General features: G+C 42.5%; 1 protein-coding gene and 1 long non-coding RNA gene across 5 annotated transcripts in view; one reads left to right on the plus strand and one right to left on the minus strand.

Moving 5' to 3' along the window:
- The window catches only part of RNF144B (ring finger protein 144B), an 80,112-nt gene that overhangs the window by 38,854 nt on the left and 16,399 nt on the right, over positions 1-24,859 (minus strand). The window contains exon 1 of one of the 4 annotated variants that reach the window (XM_081919273.1): positions 14,708-15,122. The exons of 2 other annotated variants lie outside the window; for them this stretch is intronic. The gene's annotated coding sequence lies outside the window, so the exon portion shown is untranslated. Of the gene's footprint in view, positions 1-14,647; positions 15,123-24,859 lie in introns of those variants that run through there. One more of the 4 variants, XM_081919270.1, reaches the window with a different exon arrangement.
- LOC309374412 lies at positions 390-3,609 on the plus strand. The gene is made up of 2 exons (XR_014170573.1): positions 390-911; positions 2,843-3,609. It is a non-coding gene; the product is annotated as an uncharacterized lncRNA (long non-coding RNA).

Below are 24,859 nucleotides of genomic sequence, written 5' to 3' on the forward strand. Positions count from 1 at the left end.
CATAAAGCCTTCACCTATATCTGGGGAAGGGACGCAGGTGGCGCTGTGGGTTAAAGCCTCAGTGCCTAGGACTTGCCGATCGAAAGGTCGGCGGTTCGAATCCCTGCGGCGGGGTGCGCTCCTGCTGCTCGGTCCCAGCGCCTGCCCACCTAGCAGTTCGAAAGCACCCCTGGATGCAAGTAGATAAATAGGGACCGCTTACCAGCGGGAAGGTAAACGGCGTTTCCGTGTGCGGATCTGGCTCGCCAGATGCAGCTTTGTCACGCTGGCCACGTGACCCGGAAGTGTCTCCGGACAGCGCTGGCCCCTGGCCTCTTAAGTGAGATGGGCGCACAACCCCAGAGTCTGTCAAGACTGGCCCGTACGGGCAGGGGTACCTTTACCTTTACCTATATCTGGGGAAAGGTGGGAACGGGGCAGGAACGGCTTCTTCTGATGCTAACAGTATGGGAGTCAGACAAAGGACCAAGGCAGGGAAATGCTACAAGAGCACAGAAGCTGCTCTTCTATAGGACACACTGGTGTAAATGCATCTTGTTCAGTTTCAGTTATTTAATCCATCATGTCAGGACTGCGTCACAGTTTTCTACCTATGTGAAGATGGCTGGGAGACAAAACACATAACACTTCTGCATTGTGAACTATTTTCATGTAACGAAAATGCAATGAGTGAAGTGGCTCTTCCAGATTTGCCCTACAGATTTATTTTCTGGTGTAAGTCAGTCACATAAAAGCATCTACTCTAAGACACATGCACTTCAACCTGCAGCTGAACAATGAATTACACAACAAAGGGTTATCGACTTGCACAGTCTGTTCCCGGGAAGGTAACTAACCATCTGCTTCTGAAGACTTATGAAAAGAAACCATCTACCCCAGACATGCCATTAGCAGCAAATAATTCCTTATGGGTAAGAGCCGGAATATGCTGCTATTACCAAAAGCTTTGGGAACAATATCTTTTAGAGAAGTCAGAACCCACAGTGCGCTGTTTCATAATTGCTGCAGCAATTATAGTTATCAGTGAATCATCAACAATGCAATGACGCATCTAGGGCTACCTTTACATACGTCTATGCCTTTCTTCTCAATCTGCTACATTAAGAATATAAATATACATATTGTTTTCAGCTGCACTGCGACAAAGTCCTGCTGCCACCATATGCCAAGAAGTGCTACGTGGTTAGTTTCCCCCACGTAGCCCTGTATATTGCTAGCAGCAAAACGGGTTTAATGTTTTGCCACTTGGACTGCACCTACAAAGATGGCGGCATAGACTATCTGGCCTTGAGCTGCAGATTAATGTAAACTGGGTGGGGTGGCCATGCACTGGACCAGACAACCCTTTGAATCCCTTCAAACTCCACAATTCTATGACTCAAATCACAGCTATGCCAGGACAATGTGGTGGTGCAGAGACAGCCAAAGTGTGCCGCTTATGTGCAATAGGAGGGATAGGGAGCCTGTGTTAGAATATTTTGTTCCACCTTAAGGGACAGGCATGAGACTGTTGTGTGTCACATGTCTGCTTACACTCCAGCACAGCTTGCTGGGAACTTCTGTTTGTGTATAGTTTTCACTTTAAGCTGCTTGCTTTGAACATGAAGGGGAGAAGACATGTTTTCCTTTTGTCCTGATGTACAGTGGTACCTCGGGTTAAGAACTTAATTCGTTCCGGAGGTCCGTTCTTAACCTGAAGCACCACTTTAGCCGCACCGCCAGAGCACGATTTCTGTTCTCATCCTGAAGCAACGTTCTTAACCTGAGGTACTATTTCTGGGTAAGCGGAGTCTTTAACCTGAAACATCTGTAACCTGAAGCATATGTAACCCGAGGTACCACTGTATGCTGAATAAACTGCTTGTAAATATGCTCAACACAGCCTCTCCCTGCCACTTCTGTTGCACAGCGTTATTTACTCTGCTGAGTGTGCGTGTCCAGCTTCTGAAGGCTACTGAAGCTAGGGTCGCAGTTTCATGCTGATCCAAGGACTGGAGATTGCTCGGCACACCGGCCGGTGGGCTGGGGGCCTGCCAATTGCCCCCAATTCCTTGGCTGCATTCCAAAAGCCTGTAACCCTCTGGATGTTGGTAGACTACAACCCCCACCATCCCTGACCATTGGCCTTGCTGGCTCAGGCTGATGGGAGTTGTACAGCAACATCATCTGCAGGTCATCTTCGGAGGAAGGACAGGATACAAATTGAATTAGTAACAATAATAATAATGCATTCCAGTATTTGCAGAGAAATATTTTCAGCCTGCATCAAATAGACAGGAATTTATTTCAAATATCAAAAATGCAGTATTCAGGAGACATCTCTGCTTGGGATGGGCTGTACTATGAGCGTTTCAGTGTGAGTAAGCCTCCTTACGTTTAGGGAGCTTAAGGCCTAGACACTACAGCAGCAACCACATGCTATTCACTTTTCAAGTGAAAAGGTGGAGGTTTCAATTTTATCAAAGGGAGAGAAGGGAACACTTCCTTCCCTGTCCACTTTACCTCCTTGAAGTCCACCATCCCTGAGTCTTTTCTCCCCCAGCCTCACTCAGCATTCCAGGCTGAAAGGGAAGGTGTCCGTTTCAAAAGCCCTGAAGAAGTTAAGGCAGTGGAGGGAGGGGGCTCAGGTTATGTCCCCTATGTCCCCCTAGTTCCGCCTACCCACTGCTTTGTGTGTGAATGAGGGAGATGCATGAACAAAGAGATGCGGCTGCCACTGTATGCCCAGTTTGGCCCTCAGTAGCCCCAGGCATCTCTGAATTCTAGGTGGTAAAAAGAGTAGGATATGCCTGTATGGGACAGATCCTTTCATTTCCCAACATGGCTATCTCTTTCCTTTCAGGAAATGCTCTGCTCACTCGGGGTTTACACAGAGGAGAAGCAAAAGGACTGTCCTTCAGACAATGCCATTTGACTACGTTATACCACAAAAGGTCAACAACTAGGTCATCATTCAGGGGCTCTCAGCATCAAAACAAAAGGGAATGCTGAAGGCTGGGAATGTCTCAATGCTGCCTAAACTGGCTGGGAAAATAGCCCCAGCTGGAAAGGCCAAAGAAAACTACTTCCCTACAACAGCCACCACCTAACCACAAATAATCAATGTAAAGGCACCACACACCCATGGAAGGAAGTAAATGGCTTAGGACCAGGATCCTTTAAAAGACTGTCTTACGAAGTAGTAGTTCTTCTTCCTCTTCTTCCTCCTCTTCCTCTTCCTCCTCCTCTGTCTGCTATTATAAAGCTATCCACTATTACTACAGGACTTTGAAAGCAGCAAAACGATAACACGACACAGTATTATGTCCAGAGTTGACTCAATCTAATTAGACTTTCGATAGAAGATGGAGTCAGCCTCAGGTGAAGAAAACAGAAGAGTTGTCGCAAGTTCAGTTTGCAGAGCCTCAGCACTGTCCACAGTATAATCAGCATCTCTGTCTATTCCATTTGATGGAAAAGCTCTGCTACTTTGTTTTGGTGGTCTACGGTCCTGGTAAAGTGTCCTAACACATCTCCCAAGCAGCAAAACCATCAATGTGCCCTTGAGTGTACCACCAAACCGTAATAATGTCAGATGCAATATAAATTGGCTTCAAGATGCCTGCCACATGCCTGTAGCAAGCCACTGTTTTGACACAACACAGAGTAAGGCTTTCATAAAATAAGACTAAAATCTATTCTGGGCATAGCCAAATGCTGCTGCAAACCTGAAGGGTTATTCTTCTCTCCAAGCAGGCTCTGGCGCCATATAAGTTGCTTTTAATGTCCCCTCAATTTAAAAAATGGCTTGTGCTATCAGCAATGGCTATTCCAGAAAACAAATCCAAAACTGCTTTGGACTCACAAAACTAGCTGCACAGTTCCTTTGGATCTTGGCCCAAGTATCCATATTGTATTATTTTCTTGCCGTTTCAAGGAATAACAGCTAGCTGCCACAGGAAACAGGATGTTAGACAATTAACAAAATGAGCGAAGAGCACTCCCTGTAAGAATCTGTTCTCACCCACTATACCTTTAAAGCTTGATGTGGGAAGTAGCCCTGAGACTTCATAGTATTATCACAGAAACAAGGAAAGAATTTTTTTTAAGTGAATATTCACACTCACACACATTCAGGTTGCATAATACATTACTGGGAGCAGCCTCTTCAAACAAACAAGGATTTATTGCTAAGAGAACTGCCAGCCAACTGAAGTTGTTGATCTTTCCTTGTCCTAGATATAACATGAAAAGGCACATAGTTATAACCTGAAGGGTCTCAAGCCTGATTGCTGTAATATAATACACTATAATATATAATTGAAGGACCACGAACTAGGGTTCCCGGTATTGAAGTAATAACTAAAAAGAAGTTAATAGTGCATTTAAAAGTTATCATGCTGCATGTCAGTGCAAATCCACAGTCTTCCACACAAAAATGCAAACACCCCACTAAGCACAAAAATATGTTTCATCCAAAAACCTGTTAACCAGGAACACAACAGAATAAAGAGGCTTAAATACAGTTTTGCTATTATTCCAGACACAGTGGAATTCACAATCAGGATTAATTGGGGGCATTAGTTGACCGTTACCAATTTTTTAGAGCCAGTTGTGGTGTAGTGGTTAGAGTACTGGGCTAGGGTCTGGGAGAATAGACTTCTAATCCTCACACAGCCATGAAACTCACTAGGCTAATTACTGCCTCTCAGCCTAACCTACCTCACATGGTTGTGAAGAAGATGAGGAACCACGTACACCAACTTGAACTTATTGGAGAAGAAGGTAGACTATATGTGCAAATAATAGTCGCCATCATCATCATCTTGTGGCCAAATCAAGGCATTAGGGACTGATTACCTATCTTCTTCCTCAGAAAAAGGTATTAGATAAGAATAGTTTGGTTTAACTTTAAATCTGTTAAAATTTATATCCAGCCCTTTCTCCAAGTACATATGGAGTTATGTGATGGTCCCCCATGAGGGGTTGACTTGGACCAGTCCAGCCTAGCTTCATGTCAGAGACAGAACAATATCAAGCATCTTCAGATTACTGTCTGGGTGCAATTCTAAGTACCACAAATGTTAAGTGAAAACTAGACCTCGCAAGAGAAAAACATATCAGACTAATGTTGAGGGGAAACTAAAGTTGGACTGCATTTACTTAACCTTTAAAATCTATTAGACTAGGAACCTTTAGAAAGCACGCAAGCACAGTATTCATACTTAGCAAACCTTTACTTTGTTTGCTTTTAAAAGTTCTCCTGTCTGTCTATGGCACTACACCACAAACAGACTTCTAATCTTTTATTATCATCTCGTATACACTTTAAGAAAATATGTTCAAAGATTAATCTGCCAACGGGACATAGAATACGTGGGGAAGATAAACAAGTGCTTCATCTGTTTAAAAGAACCAAATGCACAGATTGCATTTATATTGAAAGCAACCAATTCAACACAAGTGACAGGAAAAAGAACCAAGATGGGAGAGGAGCTATGGTACAAGGTGTTGAGGTTATTTTGTCATCAAGACGTGTGTGTGGATATATATACCAATTGTAGTATAAGCTCATCCTGTTTAATAAGGGACTAGTTCCATCTGAAGGCTGCCTTTTTACAAAACAAACTACTTCAGTTCAAGTTCATTAAAAGTTCATCCTCAATATCACCCCCCCCCAAAAAAAAAAACATTCAGAACATTACAAACTGCTGTATTGAACTATAGGGTCCAAAAGTAAACCAGGGACCACAAATGAGTAATAAGGTGTCTGACAGATAAAATGTCAACAGGTGACACTTTCTCCATAATCGAAAAGGCTTGCCCAGTTTAATACGTGCCAGCCACAAGGCATGATTCACTTTGTTTCTGTACCAGTACTTCTTGCAGCAAGGTACTCCTGTTGGAAGATAGAATATCTCTTCAGCAGGGAAGGTACAGGAAATGCCTTGCATTCCTGATTACTAAGTGACAGTGGAAACGGTAGCACCTCCATATCTGCCTAATAAGCCTTAGAATTTTGCTGCTTCTTCTTTTATTTCTGACTTTCTTTATATATGTTCAATTGACTTGCTTTTTAAAATGAAAGCTAAGAATCTGAATCTTTGGCTGGGGGTGGATGGGAAAGAATCAATGTGAAGATGAACTAGAAATTGTTCAAAATTCTATTTCAAAATGAATTTTATTCATCTTTAGTTCACCTGGAAATTAGGAGAATTGGTTTCAGATGTAGTTCAGATTTGTGCAACTGAACTAGTTCACTTTTGCATAGTAAGGCCTATATTTTCAAGTGACAGAAACAACCATGGAAGTGAAATCAACAAGAGAAAAGAAAACCCTCCTTTGTATGCCAAGATTCATAACATTTCCCAGTGTTTTGAGCACGATAGTTCCCCCCTCCCCAATGCAAGACAGAGAGTATCAAGATTAACATTTCATGAGGCTAAACTCTTATTTGGCAAACTGAGCAGATGTTTGTTAACATTCATCTATAATGGGTTCTTACAAAAATTACTCATTGACAGTTGTGATACATCCACATGACATTAAAAGCAAAAGATAGAACTCAGTTCTTATTAATTCAACATCTGATTAACTGAAGAGAGCAATAATGCTTCACAAAGTGTATATAGTTGTTCTATGCCAGAGTATGTAGTTTCAGTCTATAGAAGTGGTTTTCAAACTATACTCCGAAAAAACCCCAGGTTCCTGAAAAATATATCTAAAGGGAGACCAGCTTCATTTTAGAAAGAATTCTTTTGCATGTAGAAGATGGAAAGAAAGCTGAGTGCTAAGGGGTCCAAATTCAGTTCACATTGTGCCTCCTATAGCAAGCCACAGAATTCAATGTCTGAGGGAGTCACTGCAGAGGTTCTGTGACAAACAAATATGGAAACACATCCTGAAGACAGAACATGCGAAAGCCACTAGTCTATTAAGTCACTTGTCCACACATTTGGTAATAGTGGCTCTTCATAATACACCACCGTATTAACTTACAACCAAGCAAAGGACGCATATTGTGGGATAGTGCAGTCAAACATAACTTATACATGAGTGCTAGTTAGCACTTGAAGGGTTTAAAAGAGCTGGATTCCTAGACTCAGCTAGGTCACGCCCCCTCTTTTCCTGCAAGAGAAGAAGTGAAGCCTTCTCTTACTGTTCCTCACTCCACTACACCACGTAACTGACCAATAAAGATGTGTCTAAGCAAGCCGCAAGCTTAGAGCAGGTGTTTGGAACTATCTTTCTGTATTTTCTACCCAAGATATTCTGCATGTGTTCTCCTTACTGTTGCTTGGATAAATGCACAAATCTGACCTTTGGTACGTTTTGTAAGTAAAGCATTTTAAACTTAACAGTGTTAAGAGGGGGAGAAAAGTGGCAAGAGGGGGAGAAAGTGGAAAATGTTGTATGGAACCAAGCAGAATAAAAGGGTCTAACAACCTATATCCTCACATTAGGCTGCTGCCAAACTACTCTTTTATTGGGTGCTCTCTCCTGCTGGAGGGTGAATTTGGCCCCATATTGTTTAATTCAGGCACCCAGCTGATTATTTTATTACTGTATTTGTGCCATACATGTGGGTCACAGGATCATCCATTTTTCCTCCCACATACATATTTCCTATCATCCCATGTTCATCTTTAAAAGGATCAAGACATCTACTGTAATAAAGTCCACTATCTTCCATTTAAGTAAATCAACTGTGTATAAAAATCTAAGTATTTTCTAGATAGGTGAATGGCAAACAAAGCAAAATATAGGTTTTAGCCACAATAAAACTTGGTCTATTTTTTCAGGGCCATAGTTGATACTGATGCACTTTGGCACTCCTCTATTCATGACAGCTCATCTCGGCCATTCTAACAGCCCTGCTGTTCAGTCACCCCCTGCTGATTTTCTGTACAGTAATTGTTTTCTCACCTTCACACCCAAGAGCCCATGACTCTTGATTCCTTCTGCTGCCATAACTTTACCCCGGCCCTGGATGCACACAGTTATGTTCTTTTCTGATCACGTGGGTCACACACCTGCCCTCTGCATGATCAGCTCCTCCATCCTTTCCTGCAGTTCTTTTGAAAATCTAATCTTTCCCAAAAAGCTGAGGTTGCAGGTCTGACAAAGAACTGTGCCCGAGAACCTGGACCCATGTAATATTCTGCAACAAAAGTGCTTCGCAACAGATATTAAATACGTTTTATGTTTTAAGAAAATCAAGGTCACACTCACCAGCAAAGCAGCTGGAGTAGGAACAAAATGAGCAGCAAAAAACGATGAAAAGCAGTGGTGGGGGTGGGGGAATCAAAGCTAAGTTCTCCATCTCCTCAAAAGAACAGCCTTAATCAGTCTCCTAAGAGTGAAAAGGTCAGGTGAGTTTCCTAATGGAGGGACTTCCAGCCTGGAAAATTCCAGTGAGAAGGCCCTGCTTTTCATACTCACCTACTGTACCTTTCTTTCGGTAAAGATAGCAGGGCCTTCAACAAAACTGACCAGGTCAATTGTGTAAGTTCATATGGGAACAGCCAGATCCTTTCTGCACCCAGAAAAGGACATGGAAGGCATACTAAGGTGGTAAAAGGCTCCTCTTCTGGGCACCATTGCTACCTGGGCATCTAAGACCACTTACCTGATCCTTAAGCATGTTTTCAACTCCTTTCTGATCTGGCTGAAAAGTTACTCCAGTGAAATGTTTATGCCTCTCACACAGAGACTGCCATCTCCCATATCAATGACTCATACCATATACTTACAAATGCTTTTTTTCATTATTCCCATGACTACCGCAGAGGAAAGAGGCAAAGCATTAAAACTAGCCTTCAGCTTCCCAACACTGAAAAGTCAATACTGTTAAGTGGGAGTAAGTGTGGGCACAAACGGCCAGCGCTTTCATTTTTAGTTTGTAAAAAATAAGGCTGCATTGTGGTCGTGCCTCACTCTGATCACCGTTTCCTCCTTCCTCAAAAAGGCACTAAGGAACCTGCCTTACTCTGTCATCTCAAAAGCCATGTAAAGACCTCCGCAGTAATCTGGAAGCTTGCCTCCATTAAAAAGCGCCTTGATGCAACTTCAGTGGAATGAGAAGTCGAGCTTACTGAAAGGTATGGAACAAAAAATATTGTATAACATGAGGGCCAGGTTTTCTGAAAGCAAGGACACGTAGTGAGGAGGCAGAAACATGTGCAAGGCCATCCACTTGTCAGTGCCAAATCTTGCAGATATCAAAATCCAATGTCCGCAGAAAAAAGTTCTTTCTGTCAAGGTCTGAATTCTCTTGAGGGTAATAATACTCTGTTGAGGGTCACAAGACAATGGTGGGCAGAGTAAGAGCCAACAATGTGTGGAGACAGAGACAAAAGTGCTCTAGATTAACTAATCTGGACTAACAACCACCCTGCTTCAATTTTTCCACAGTGTGTACCTCAAATTAGAATTTCCAACCCTGTGTAGATTTTCTTAGAAGTATTTATTTAAATATAACATGAATATATATATCATAGTACAGTGGTACCTCGGTTTATGAACTTAATCCGTTCCGGAAGTCCGTTCTTAAACCGAAACAGTTCTTAAACTGAGGCACACTTTCCCTAACAAGGGCTCTCCCGCCACTGGTGCCCTTCCACCGTTCGGCTTCCATTCTTAGACTGAGGTAAAGTTTGCAAACCAGGACACTACTTCTGGTTTTGCAGAGTTCTTAAACCGAATAGTTCGGAAACAGGCCTGTTCTTAAACCAAGGTACCAGTGTATACATATTTAAATATATGGTATAAATATATTATTTTAGACATAAACCCTACTTCATTTAGAATATATAAATCTGCCTTCTACTGACAAAATGAATTTCAATAGGGACAAAAGTAAGGTTCTACATTTGTAAGGCCTGAGTAATCTGACAGACATATATAGGATGAGGGACACCTGGCTTGACTGCAGTAGATGTAAAAAAAGGATCTAAGGATCTTAGTAAACCACAAGCTTAACATGAATGTGATGCAGCAGAAAAAAGCTAATGCAATTCTAAGATGCATCAACAGACATCTAGTGGCCAGCTCAAGGGAAGTAATAGTGCTGCTCTATTCGGCCTTGATTGGACCCCACCTGTACTGTGTCCAGTTCTGGACACCACAGTTTAAGGAGGATATTGACAAGCTAGAACATGTGCAGAGGAGGACAACCAAGATGATCAAGGGTCTGGAAACCAAGCCTTATGAGGACCAGTTGAGGGGTTTGGTATGTTTAGCCTGGAAGAGAGAAGATTGAGAGTCTTCAAATACCTGAAGGGATGCCATGTGGAAGATGGAGAAAGCTTATCTTCTGCAGCTCCAGAAGGCATGATTTGAACCAGTGGATTCAAATTACAAGAAAGGAAATTCCAATTAAACATTGGGAAGAACTTTCTGATGGTAAGAGCTGTTCAACAGTGAAACGGACTACATCAGAAGGTGGAGATTCCTAAACAGATGTTGGATGGCCACCTGCCAGGGATTCCTTAGCTGTGATTCTTGCATTGCAGGGGGTTGGACTAGATGACCCTTGGGGTCCCTTCCAACTTTCCATCCTTCACGAGACCATTAGTCCATCAATTTCAGTACTGTCTATAGTAACTGGCAGTAGTTCTCCAGGATTTCAGATGGAGGTCTTTCCCACCCTTGTGAGTTTACTCTCCCAAGTAAGCATACAAGGGATTTTTTTGGTCCAACACACCAATACAACTACTGTTCTAGAAAGCACAAAGTAACAATGCTGCTACAGTTAAAGATCCTGTTTACAGAAAAAGGACCCAAACAAAATAAAGGAATTTAGTTTCTCTTAACTTTGCATGTTACTCTGTTTATATGGTTCCTTCCTGCATTTCTTGGTTGTTTTTATTATGGTCATTGGAGCTTCAGCTTAGGGTCCTAGTAATCACATGAAACTTGGAAGAGACACCCCCCCCCCGCCGCCTTCTCTCTCTCTCTCTCTCTCTCTCTCTCTCTCTCTCTCTCACACACACACACACACACACACACACACATATCAAGCTATTCCCATGAAACCATAGAAATTGTGTGTATTGGAATATATAAAAACAAGCAAGTGTGCTCAAGTCTGGCAATGTTCAGCGATATCAATTTTGTATTATGTAGCTGGTAATGTGGTTTTTACTGTAAATATCTATATGGTGTGTAGATGGATGGATAGTTTTTTAATTCTATCTGTGTTTAATTGTTTTTAATGATTTTCCCTCCTATGTTTTAATTATTTGCTATCTGTAAGCCGCCTTGAGTCCCTGTCAGGGGAAAAGGCAGGGTATAAATTTAAAATGATTATTGTGATGATGATGATATCTTGCTAACGCAAGGCCCAGCTAATGTGCAACACAAAGACAATGAAAACTCAGAACAAAGTTATTTGGCACTGGCAGATAAGTAAACATTTGTAAATGCTGCAACCTTAACCCAGTGATTCAATAGCACTCAAAAATTGCATTTTTAGTAAGAGACAATATTTACGGTTAGAAACTCTAGTGTTCTACTCAATTTCAGCCAGTACAGATTGAGAGCTTGTTACCACTGAATGCCTATGGTCAAGACATCAGGCTTTTCTTTATTTGCCTAGTACAGTTTATTTTCAAAACATAGACAATGTTCTCCCAAAGATGCCAAAGTCCAATGCTCAGAGGCATATATACACGACCAACCTAGCAACTTTATAAACTAGGTGAGCAAGCAATAGAGCAAACAGTAGAACTGGGTGGGTTTTTTTAGAAAAAATAACAAGGCTATCAACTTTCCTTTTTAAAAACAGAGCAAGTTTCCCTCGTGGTTGTAAAAGGGCACAGCCAGGAGAGGTGATGCAGACCATTTCAGGCATCCAGGCATGTCTTCCGGTTATCATGGTTACTCTGTGGCTCCCAGAAGCAATTCTTGTCTAGTCCTCCCAATGGCCTTCTGCCATGTTCACCTTTACTTGTTCTATAACTTAATTCTGCTGGAGGGGTTGGGAGGTAGAGGGAGGACTGAACTCTTCCCACCACCATCACAAATTGTTTGTTTGTTTGTTTGTATACCGCCCTATACCCATAGATCTCAGGGTGGTTCACAACATAAAATGACAATACCAAAGAAAGAAAAGAAAACCTATCCAGCTCTGATATATACAATTGGCAAACCTGATCCAGTTCTCAATTCCAGCTCATTTAACTTGACTGGGAACCAAGATCAGCACCTTTCGCATGCCACATAATATCAGCATGCTGTTTGCCAAGAAAGGGGCAGAGTTTCAGGTCTGAGTGTACTAAAGCCCTTAATGTATCTGCACCTTGTGGTTTAACACTGGTCACCATGTGGTTTGGTACCTACTGACTAACTCTGGCATCCTTCCGCTGAAAACAAGGCTCCAGGAAACCAGACGTTCATTCTGAGGTGAGGAGAAGACAAGACACTCACTGCCCAAAGTAGTTAATGGGAAAACCCACTAAGTGACACATCCCCAAGAGCTCAGTTTAGAAATGAAGAACATAATGCTGGTCGTTCTGGAGACAGAGTAGAGAACCAGAGCTCCACTGACTCTAGCTACCAGATTATTAGAAGAACAGAAATGCACCACAAGTTTAAGAGCCCCCTCTATTCAGAGCACCAAACAAAGGCAAACAAGCTCAGAGCAAGGAAGGTTTCACTTTGGGGGAAGCAATCACAGAAGTCATGCCCAGCTTTCTTTTGGTTGCTTGCAGAATAAAAAGGAGCTGAATCGACAGTGAAAGAGGATGCTATCAGAAAACCTTTTGGATATGTTGTAAAGTGTAACTGGCAGAAACTTTGTCACATCATTTGCTCAAACTTTGCTCAAGCCACCCAGTGGAAACAGCTGCTCTTCATCACAACTCCAAACCCAGAGCATTCAGCTTAAAAAGGGATTGCTGCCCAAGCAACATGACTTATGAGGGACGGTTGAAGGAGCTGGGTGTGTTTAGCCTGGAAAAGAGGAAACAGAGGAGATACAACAGCCATCTTCAAATATCTAAAGGGCTGTCACATGGAAGAGGGAACAAGCTTATTTTCTCCTGCTCTGGAGGGGTAGGACTCGAACCAATGGCTTCAAGTTACAAGAAAGGAGATTCCGAATACACATCAGGCAGAACTTTCTGACAGTAAGAGGTGTTCGACAGTGGAAAGCCCTCCCTCAGGAGGTTGGGAGCTCTCCTTCCTTGGAGGTTTCTAAGCAGATGTTGGATGGCCATCTTTCATGGATGCTTTAGCCATGACCCTTGGGGTCCCTTCCAACTCTACAATTCTATGATTCCATGACTGCATCCACTCAGAGTCCTGTACAGGTGTCCAAGCTCAATATAAATGTCCACATGGAAGGCAAGATGGGGCTTACACCTGCAGATCCTGCCTCTGAACCTCAGACACCGATACTAATTTATGTGCAAAAGTCCAAACAAGCATACCTCCAATGCACATAGGCCAGGCTTCCTCAAACTCTGCCCTCGAGATGTCTTTGGCCTACAACTCCCATGATCCCAGTGGTCAGGGATGATGGGAATTGTAGTCTCAAAACATCTGTAGGGCTGAGTCTGAGGACCCTAACATAGACTATGAACACATATCCTGTACCCTGCAGGAAAGGAAAATAGGAATCATACATTCAGAACCTATGAGTGTAGACCTCCTGGTCCCTGCAGGTGTAAGTCCAGCAGGCACGATCTCTTCCCATGTGTTGCATTTATTCCCAGTTTATCAGCTAAGGTGAATGTGGCATAAAGAAGAACAGAAATTCCACAATAGTAGATCCCCACAATCACAGATACTGAAGCCGCATCTTCAGAAATATATCTGGTACATATTAAGGCAGAGAAATCATACTACACCATTTCTTTAAACCTTCCAAGATATTTAACTGGAGTTCAGGGCATTGTAACTGACTTACACTCTGTGAAGCAAACTCTTAAAGCAACAGCCATTCACAGGAAAAGTGCAAAAGGCACTTCACATTAGGATGGTAGAAGAAAACACTGTATCCAAAATTACTATAAATATGCAGACACATAAGCATGTGGCTTTCATTTTCTGCCTAGAATAGTAAAACTGCAGTAGGAACTAAAAATATGTATATTCTGTATGTTATTCCTGAAGTTTAAAAACAATTAGAGAAAACAAAAAAACTGTCTCTATAGTCAGACATAGTTCCACCATGCAAGGTATTTATGGAATTGTGCTGCAAATTACATGACACAAACACAAAGTATGTATCTTTTCAAATAGATCCTCTCCTTAGCATCTTTCAGATCATCCTTTTATTTAAAGAACAGAATTGAAGTTTCCATTAGGAGTGAACAAATTTAAAATGATCACTTGGTTTGAAATCATCTTAAAGACTTTTCAGTGTTTTCACCACACAAGTGAGCATTTATTTCTGCAAAGCTATACTGATAAAACCAACATAGTTCACCACCCCTACCAAAGAAAGTGCATAAGTTACTGCTCTAACATTGGCATTTAATTTCTAAGAAACCCATTTTTGCCTCAGATGAACTACAGTGCTGGCTGTGTATGTTTAAAAAAAAAACAAGTACCCAAAATGATTGGGTTTCACCTCCTTTTCCCCTTTAGGAACTGGAAAGGAAAATGACAGCCCTTACTTAATTGCCCCCGCTATAAAGAAATGCAGATCGTTCCAGCATACCTTGCCAAAAGAGAACAGGATTCGCTCCCAAACGTTTGACTTTTCAATAGCTTCGCTCACACTTCAGTGCCTGCAAGACATGTCACCGGCAGCAAAAGCTCAGACTCTGAAGAAACGCATTTCATTTCTCGCCGCTTCCTTCCTTCTCCCAGCATCTGAAAGCTTCACACGTTATAGGTCTGGAGCAGGGCTCATCTCTCAACCGTCTCGTCGCTCCGAAGAATAATCTCCTCCCAGCTATTAAGAGCATGTTGCCATTATTTCTTAAAATGCACGTCGCGCACATATGCAGTAGCTGTAAGAAAGCTACACTTATTTATACAGGAAGCTCAAGCCACAGCAACACTTCCTACTTCCAAGTCTCATTTCAAATGCAGGTGATTGTTTTTAACCCTCCAGGAACCCAGATGCTACTTAGCACAACTTCCTTTGCTGTTAAAATGAACAACTTCTTGCTGAACTCCGAGTGGATAAACGCAGGAGAGTGATCGCCCCAACCTCCCAGTTTTAGGTGTGGCTAAATATTCAAATACAGATAAGGTGCACCCAATATTGTTCATATGGCAGACAGCCACGTATAGCCAGCTCAGGATTGTTACCTTTCATTTCCAGCAGGCTCCTGTGCCTTTAACAGCTGCAGGATAGGCAGAAAAACAACAGCGGTGCCTTAAAGGTCTGCACCTGTTTAATTTCTGCTTGTCACAGATCTGTTTAAAGGTACAGGAACCCAACCGGGGGGAAAGGTGGCAACCCCATCCAGAGACAGGGGGGAAATGATTGATCTCGCACTTCAGATATATGATATTGTAGTAATATTTTATAATACTTCTGTTTTAAGAATTGCAACAAAATCTGGGAACGGTAGGGGGGAACTACTTTGGATAATGGCAAAAACTAGAGCACACTCCTAAAAATATGGCACTGGAGGGCAAATCTGGCTGTAACTGGAAAAGGGGTGGTGATATGTTATATGTATACACACACACACACATACATTCTTCTTTGGCAATCACTTGTAGCTGACTAAGATTAGCACGTTTCTCCCTTTTGTCCTGAGTTCAAGTGTTTTCAGAGTCCATTACACCTTTGGTAAAGGCTTTTCTCCAATTGGAGTGCTCGCAGGCCAGTGTTTCCCAATTGTCTGTGTTTATACTACTATATCACATAAGTTGTTTTTTAAAAAAAACACAAACCCAGGGTGGGGAAATCTTTGTTTAGCATGAGGCAGCATTTCCCCATGGGCAACTTTGTGGGAACCAGATGGCAGTAGTTGGTGCAGCCAGAGGCAAAATTCAACCTACTATACTATACAAAAGTAAGGATCAAATCAATTTTTTGTCTAGAATGTACAGCAAATTTCTCATCATCTTGTGCCGAATTGATGATAATTGCAAGTGGTGGAATAGCACGAGGCCAGATTGAAGGAGCTTTTTTGTGTCACCTATGACACTGTCTCAGAGGCTTGTCCTTTGCAACCACCGCAAGCTGCATACTCTAGTAAAAGGAGTCCAGGAGCCAGAAAGGGAAAGAGATTACAAATTGTGCATGAAGGGGAATTCCTGAGGAATGTAGGTTGGGTTGTGAGGAGGAGGTTAAGGAGAAGAAAGAAAAAGAGAAGAGACAGTCTAAGGACTGACAAGGAAATGAATTCATACTGAATGTATGTGCTGCATGAGGCCACTGGCATGGGGAGACAAGAGAGTGGTTTTTTTGTAAGGAATGAAGAAGATTAAGAAGTGGCGTGTTGTGTTACAACTCAGGGGTTCTATATGCAGTTTTTTTGATATCCTTGCTTTGCTATCCGATACCTCCTGAAATATAAGATTCATTTCAGCTTGCTACCAGAAAAATCAAAATCAGTCTACTTTTATTCAGGTATCAGTCTTGATCTGCAGACTTGAAGTTTTAATTATCCCCTTGAGCTAAACCATAATTAAGCTATCTTATGTAAGGTGTTCAGCTGTGAATATAGCCTATCAAACAGAATTTAATAAAACTCTTTTAAGAAGCTTCAGTGATAACATGGGTTCTTCAATATGGGAAGGAATCCAGTAGACCATGTCACCACAGGTATCTCTCATTCTCCCATACCAGAAACAAATACTGTACAGAAGTTACTGGTGGGTTTTTCCTCCTCTAAACATTTACTTCATCTGATATAGATGAATAAAATAATATAAGTAAAAATAGTTAAGATGAATGAAATGAACAATCCAATGTCGCTGAAGTCCACACAATGAAGAAAAGGAACAAACTTCTGAATGTAGATAGCTCTGTTAGCTCTGAAGTAGCTCACCATAGCCCTTAAACAAATATATATTATGTGTCAAATGCCATCACTGACCACATGTGTTAAAACTGAGATCTGATAGGTGGGGGGCATTGAACAATCTGTAAATATATGTCCCAAAAGGTTCAACGACTGAGCTTCTGGACTTCAAAGAGATTGATTCAGGCACCAGCTCAACCACATCAAGTAGCCTGACTAATCCATTTCACAAAATAGTTGTACAAATACTTGTTGTTGTATAGTCGTGTCCCACTCTTCGTGACCCCATGGACCAGAGCACACCAGGCACTCCTGCCTTCCACTGCCTCCCGCAGTTTGGTCAAACTCATGCTGGTAGCTTCGAGAACACTGTCCAGCCATCTCGTCCTCTGTCGTCCCCTTCTCCTTGTGCTCTCAATCTTTCCCAACATCAGGGTCTTTTCCAGGGAGTCTTCTCTTCTCATGAGGTGGCAAAAGTATTGGAGCCTCAGCTTTGGGATCTGTCCTTCCAGTGAGCACTCAGGGCTGATTTCCTTAAGAATGGATAGGTTTGATCTTCTTGCAGTCCATGGGACTCTCAAGCATCTCCTCCAGACCATAATTCAAAAGCATCAATTCTTTAGCGATCAGCCTTCTTTATGATCCAGCTTTCACTTCCATACATCACTACTGGGAAAACCATGGCTTTAACTATACGGACCTTTGTTGGCAAGGTGATGTCTCTGCTTTTTAAGATGCTGTACAAATACTTAAGAACTTTTAAGCACTTTGTAGAAGTAAAGTGATTAACACTGATTTAAGATAAGTCCATCCCTTGCAACCATTCACCCAGGTCATTCTGGGTGCTTGCCACATGATGGGTTAAAAAAAAAAGAGCACAAAGTTGGTCTTGGAAGCAGCCTCATCCAATTTGGTTTTAGATGAATACATATATAATCCAACCAGCTAACTGTGTAATCCTATAAAGGTCAGTTCAGAAGTAAACTCCAATGTGATGTTCTACCAAACAGGGAGGTGTGTATAATATTGGGTTGCAGCCTAAGAAAAGATTAAAGAGAAGCCTTCTATTCAGGATTGTGTAATCAGGTCACATAGTTCTAAAGTGTAGATCTTACCAGACATATACTAGCTACAAATTGCTTAAGCCTTAAATATAGCATTTATTCCATCACTATATGGAAGCGTATGTCTTTCAGATGTATTTCGGACTGGTATAGCTAATGGTTTTGGAACATTTCAAGCCATGAATTAGAGCTGACCAAGAAAGGAAGGGTGTTAACATCCATCTTCAAAGAGATGGAATGCTTTCATACATCAAAAGCAGGTCAAATTGTATGCCTATTATCAAGAGGTATTTCGCCAATTAAATATGTTCCTTACAAATGATTTATGAATTAAAAGGTACACAAATTTTGCATATGTATTCCTAAACCCCAATACAGGTGCCTCTTAGAGATCCTGAAATGCTGGGTAACTTGCAATTTATTGAACAAAAACCACCCTCATTGCATTATGTCTTTAGCTCTCTTCCAGTCTCACCATTAAGAGTCAAGCAAGCACACAAGGGGAGAAGGGACAACACACTAGCTCTGCCTGGCTGCCGTTCCCCTTCTCCAATCCACCTGCTTCAACTGGACGCTCTCCAGATATCTTGAACTATGGTTTCTATCAACCCTGGCCTTAGTTCAAAGCATCTGGAGTCCCAAGCTGGCGAAGGCAGCTCCAAGTGGAGAGCAAACCTCTGCAGTAGGGTGTCTTCTCTATTCATTCCAAAACATATATACCGTATTTTTCGCCCTATAGGACACACTTTTTCCCCTCCAAAAATGAAGGGGAAAAGTGTGTGCGTCCTATGGGGCGAATGCAGGCTTTCGCTGAAGCCTGGAGAGCGAGAGAGGTCGGTGCGCACCGACTCCTCTTGCTCTCCAGGCTTCAGGAAGCTATCCGCAAGCCTTGGAAGCCCACGGGAGTCCCCACCGGGCTCGGAAGGCTTGCGGGCAGCAGCCTGTTCTGGGGATTGGGGTCGGGGGAAGCTCGGACTTCCCCAGCCCCGTGACTTGGGGGGGAATAATTTTTTTTTCTTTATTTCCCCCCTAAAAAACTAGGTGCGCCCTATGGGCCGACGCGCCCTATAGGGCAAAAAATATGGTAGGTGATATTACCCTCCGCAAGTTGGAGGGCAACAAAAACAGCAATGAGCAGGAGCAATGGGCAGTTCGCTCATCTCTGCTTCTCCTGCTCATCCTCCTCATGTGTTTATTTAATTATTTCTGAAGAAAGCTTCTGTGGCATTTCAAGAAGACCTCCAAATCAAACACCCAGTTGCATACCCGTATTCAAAATATTGTTATTCTACACTTAACACAAGTCACATGGAGATTTTTACATTGTACATAGCATGCACCACTAAAGAGATTTTGAAAACATAAGCTGCTTAGAAATGGCTTTGAATAAAATAAATACATAAAAATAAATAAAGCCATGAAGAGGGATGTGTGATTCTTCTTTCCCCTCCCTCATGTGTTGACTGGAAACAAAGAACCCACCTGTGCATCACTGTATGTTTTCTCTCAGTGTGTGTGGTTTTTTCAGTATTTTGCAAACAAAAAGGAGTGGCAGATTCACAGATTATGTGCCAACTTTCCACATGGTCACTGTAAGTTCTCAAAAGGACTTAAAACCTTTTCCTAGTCACCATTGTAACTCATTCCAAAGCATTTCAGTTTCAGAAAGCACAATATGGAAGCATTTAGCATTTTGTTTTGTTTCAGATTTAGGGCAGCTAGTTATCTCTGTAAGGGTTGTACAAACAGCAGTACAATTAGGCTACAGTTCTAATTGTTCTTGGGAATAAGGGCAAATGAATACAGCAAAGCACACAGACGCAGAATCAATACCAGGGTTGGGCAGTTTAAATCGCAACAGGTTATTATTAGCCATGTTCAGAAATTTGAATAGTCCTCAGATTACAGTGGTACCTCTGGTTACGTACTTAATTCATTCCGGAGGTCCGTTCTTAAACTGCAACTGTTCTTAACCTGAAGCACCACTTTAGCTAATGGAGTCTCCTACTGCTGCCATGCCACTGCCACACAATTTCTGTTCTCATCCTGAAGCAAAGTTCTTAACTCAAGATACTATTTCTGGGTTAGCGAAGTTTGTAACCTGAAGCATATGTAACCTGAAGCATATGTAACCCGAGGTACCACTGTATATGCCTATAACTTTCTGGCTTTGGCTGTGTGCCAAAAGTGATGCTATCTTTTTACAATTAATTACATGCCTTAATGACCTACCTAACGTTGCAACAATTCTAGGCAGTCAAGTTACATTGCACACATTGCACTGAAAACTGGAAGATCAGGAAGACAGAGTTGGGCAAACAGATCATTTTCACTGTAATAAAGAACAAACACACAGTCCTGTAATCAGGGGAGAGGAAATACTCTCAGATCACAGATGTCGGCTTCTTGGGACCAATGCCTTCAGATGTTTTTTGCTGCCCCTTTATTACAGCACTCAAATTAAGTGAATTAAGCACGCGTCCCTTCACTTCAATGCTAGGGTATAAAAATAGTTTCAAATTAAAATGCAGTAGAGTTCCCACTTGTTGCTTGCTCCATACTTCAGATTTAAATAGTACACATCTAAAAGGTAAAGGGACCCCGACCATTAGGTCCAGTCGTGGCTGACTCTGGGGTTGCGGCGCTCATCTCGCTTTACTGGCTGAGGGAGCCGGCGTACAGCTTCCAGGTCATGTGGCCAGCATGACTAAGCCGCTTCTGGCAAACCAGAGCAGCGCACGGAAACGCCGTTTACCTTCCCGCCAGAGTGGTACTTGCACTTTGACGTGCTTTTGAACTGCTTGGTTGTCAGGAGCAGGGACCGAGCAACGGGAGCTCACCCCATCACAGGGATTCGAACCACCGACCTTCTGATCGGCAAGTCCTAGGCTCTGTGGTTTAACCCACAATGCCACCCACGTCCTACATACACATCTACACCTCTCTAAATGACATTACAATATAACTTTATGCATGTTGCTGACCATATTTCACTATGAGCATTGATTTGATCCCAACTTTTAAATATTACTTCAGAATGTATCTCAAACTGTGTCAATTATTATATCTTGGCACAAACAGAACTAATATAAATGTAAGCCTGGACAACTCCTGCAAATTGTCACATATTGAAAAGAATTTTAGACAGACTAAGTCCCCTGATACAGATAGGTAGCCATGTTGGTCTGCCATAGTCAAAACAAAAAAAATTCTTCCAGTAGCACCTTAAAGACCAACTAAGTTAGTTCTTGGTATGAGCTTTTGTGTGCATGCACATTGGTATCTGAAGAAGTGTGCATGCACACAAAAGCTCATACCAAGAACTAACTTAGTTGGTCTTTAAGGTGCTACTGGAAGAATTTTTTTTGTAGGGACACCTGATAATGTAACAGGACACAATAATCTTACACTATTAAGATACCCTATCCATCTGGTGCTATCCAGATGTTTTGGACTCCAACTCCCATGTGCCACCCCGGCCAATGACGAGGGATGATGGGGATTATATTTCAGTAGTACATCCAACTAGCAAAATACTCATCAGTAGGATGGACTGGGTGGGTATATTGAGGGGGTGTTCCTGTATGTTACAGAGCCTCCTGAGAAAGTTAGTTCAAAGGCGACCTACATCAGCCCCTTCATACAGCCTTCCAGAACCTGGTGCCATTCATGAAAACAATAATGTAAGCTATTTTGGAAGAGCCGAAATGTACTTTCTTGTGCAGTGCATTTCAGCTTCAGTACAAGTGAGTCATGGTGCTCTGACACTCAGCAGTTCTGTTTTTCAGCATTTGACAGCATAAATGTACAACCCCCCTCCACACACACAAAATAGCTACCAGGAAACAGCAAAATCTTGCCAATCTTTATTTCTGATATCTCATTTTCAAAAAATCTCATTACACTTATTTGTGGTACCTGACAATGAAAGCAAGACAATTCAATGTCAGAGATAGTAGATGGACTTCAGCTCAACTATAGGACTGTATTTGAGTGCAGTCCTTCATTCTTATTCTTCTTTCTTGGAATCTCAACTGTTCACTTAATGGAGAATATAAAGGGCTGCTCCAGGAGGTATGGGCTGGATCTGACCCTGGTGAACTCAGAAGCTAGGGAGAGAGGCAGGTTTTGTCCCATCTTAAATGTATTCCAGATCGCAATCTGTTTGATTTGTCCTGTTGAATTTTCTGGAAGTCATTGGAAAATTAGCATGGCAGCTCTTCTAAGGGTCAAGGGTCAAGGGTCACTAACTGTGAAGCTTCCTTGCTATCTGGCTAGTTTACTAGTAGCTCCTTTGCCACAAGCATTTGCTATACTGCCTTATGAGTTAAGTCTTTGGCCCAGTTCAGAAGATCTTCAAAGGTTCAGGCAAGTCTTTTCCCACCTGACCCAAAAAAGCCAAGGACTGAACCTGGGACCTTCTGCAAGAAAAGCATGTGCTGTGCTACTGAGCTACAGCCCTTGCCCACTTGCTTGGGTGGGAATGATACAGAGGCTCATTGCCCACTAAACATCTCCATAAGAACATAAAAAGAGCTGCTGGATCTGGCCAGAGGTCCTGCATCCTGTTTGCATAGTGGCCAATCAGATGCCTGTGGGAAACGTGCAAGCAGGACCCAAGCACAAGAGCACTCTCCCCTCCTGCAGTTTCTATTTAGAAGCATTGCTGCCTCTGACTATGGGGGCAGTGCATAGCCATCATGGCTAGTAGCCACTGGTAGCCCCACCGTCCATGTTTTTGTCTATTCCTCTTTTAATGCCATCCAAGTTGGTAGCCATCACTGCCTCCTGTGAGAGCAAGTTCCATAAACTGTGTGTGTCCAATGTATGCATACTGTATCCATGATTCAGGGCAGACTATGGTCCCAGGAATAAACATTTCTCCATTTTGGTTTTTTGCCTTAAGACCTTTCACATATACCCACTTAACAATCTTTTCACCATTTGGGTGCAAAGCAGCACATTTTGACCACATGCTCTACACTGGGCATAACAGAAGCACTTGATACATACACTGCATACTCACACAACACATATTTGCTTCCTGGGTGGAAAATCTAGTTTCCGGTCTGCACGGATATGCAGTACAAAATATAGGTGTGTATTAGTGCTTAGCTCTCCTAATGATTAGTGGCAAACTTGCTTCTCCGCAGTTCAGAGCAAAGGATGAAGCCTAGTAAGAATAATCCCTTTGGAATGTTGTACCTCACACCCAATACCAAAATGCTACATTCCTGAGATTAAGATAGCAGATTCAAAACAAGCAAGGTGGGTGGATCACAGATACTTTCACTTGTACTGAAATACAGACCTTTTCCTTTGGCTGCCACAGCTTAATTTTTGCTCAGGTTCCACTGTATCTCTGTAGAGTTCTCCCTTTTACAAAGGACAGTGTACAGTCTTCTTAAGTTGCATGCTTACTTTGGACATCTGCTCACTATCCTGCACTAAACACAAGTAATAATTTGACCTACAAAGCAGTAGTTAAGACCACTGCTTAAGGCAGAGCTTTCCAAACTGCTCATGTTGGTGACACACTTTTTAGACATGCATCATTTTGCGACACAGTAATTCAGTTTTGCATCATTTCGCAACACAGTACAGTGGTACCTCGGGTTAAGTACTTAATTCGTTCCGGAGGTCCGTTCTTAACCTGAAACTGTTCTTAAGCTGAAGCATCACTTTAGCTAATGGGGCCTCCTGCTGCCGCTGCGCCACCGGAGCCTGATTTCTGTTCTTATCCTGAAGCAAAGTTCCTAACCTGAAGCACCATTTCTGGGTTAGCAGTGTGTGTAGCCTGAAGCGTATGTAACCTGAAGCATATGTAACGCGAGGTACCACTGTAATTCAGTTTTACTAGCAAACCGGAGGTTAAACTAATCCCTTTCCAGCCCTGGGAGGAGCATGAGGAACATTCGCACGACACACCTGCACACAGCAACCAACACACTAACTTGTCACGACACACAGTTTGGAAAGCTCTGGCTTAAGGCATCCACAGATAAAATAACCTCGCTGCAACATATCCAGCATAAGCAGAGTGCATTGTATTGCTTCAGGCAGAGATGACCCCAAACACTTTGGTGCGAGAGGCAGACAATCCACATGGTTCCTCCCCAAAAGTAACGCAATCCTGCAGCTAGAGTGCCTGCAGAGGGTCAAGATTCAGAGTGTTTCCACTTACCTATGCCATACTGTCCTACTTTTTCCGATCGAAAACCAGGACACACATCTTCAGGGAAGTGCTCCCAGGCAAGTCACATGACTCACACAGCACTCTCGCCCCCCCCCCCCAAGCATTTCTTTTACAGGGTGCAATCTTCTGCAGTATCAAAAAACACAAGTCTTGAGGCGCTGCATGAGATTGCAGTCCAGAAAAAACACAAAAAACGAGAGCATGGCATGAGAACATGTGATATTGTGGCACCCAAAATGGCTGCCATGATCTCAAGCAAAAAAACCAGGATGTTCCATTTTTTCCGGGTCTCTTGGCAGGTGTGCTATGCCCACTGGAGTCCTTGTCAGGCAAGCCAAGCATGAGCAGGCCAGACCAGGCCCTCCTGCACCATATACACTGGTCTGAAGCAGGGGAGGGTTTCACAAGCCACAGCCCCATTGTCTCAACTGTACCACTGGGCAGTGTGGGAGGGGCGCACTGAGAAAATTTCTAACTTCTTCAACACATACTGCTGTGTTATGTGCTTGTATTTGGTCACGAAAAAAGAGATAGATAACTTGATTTGTTTGGGGGTGTTGTTTTTCTTCAGATATAAGCCAATTCCTTTAAATGTCATTTATGCAATCACCACCAGCCCTTGCATTTCAAAGTCCAGGAAGGAATCGCAACCCACAATGCCAAAATCTTACTTGTGAGTAATT

This window comes from Podarcis melisellensis (genome assembly GCF_964234715.1).
Source record: "Podarcis melisellensis genome assembly, chromosome: 7".
In the NCBI taxonomy this organism is placed as follows: Eukaryota; Metazoa; Chordata; class Lepidosauria; order Squamata; family Lacertidae; genus Podarcis; species Podarcis melisellensis.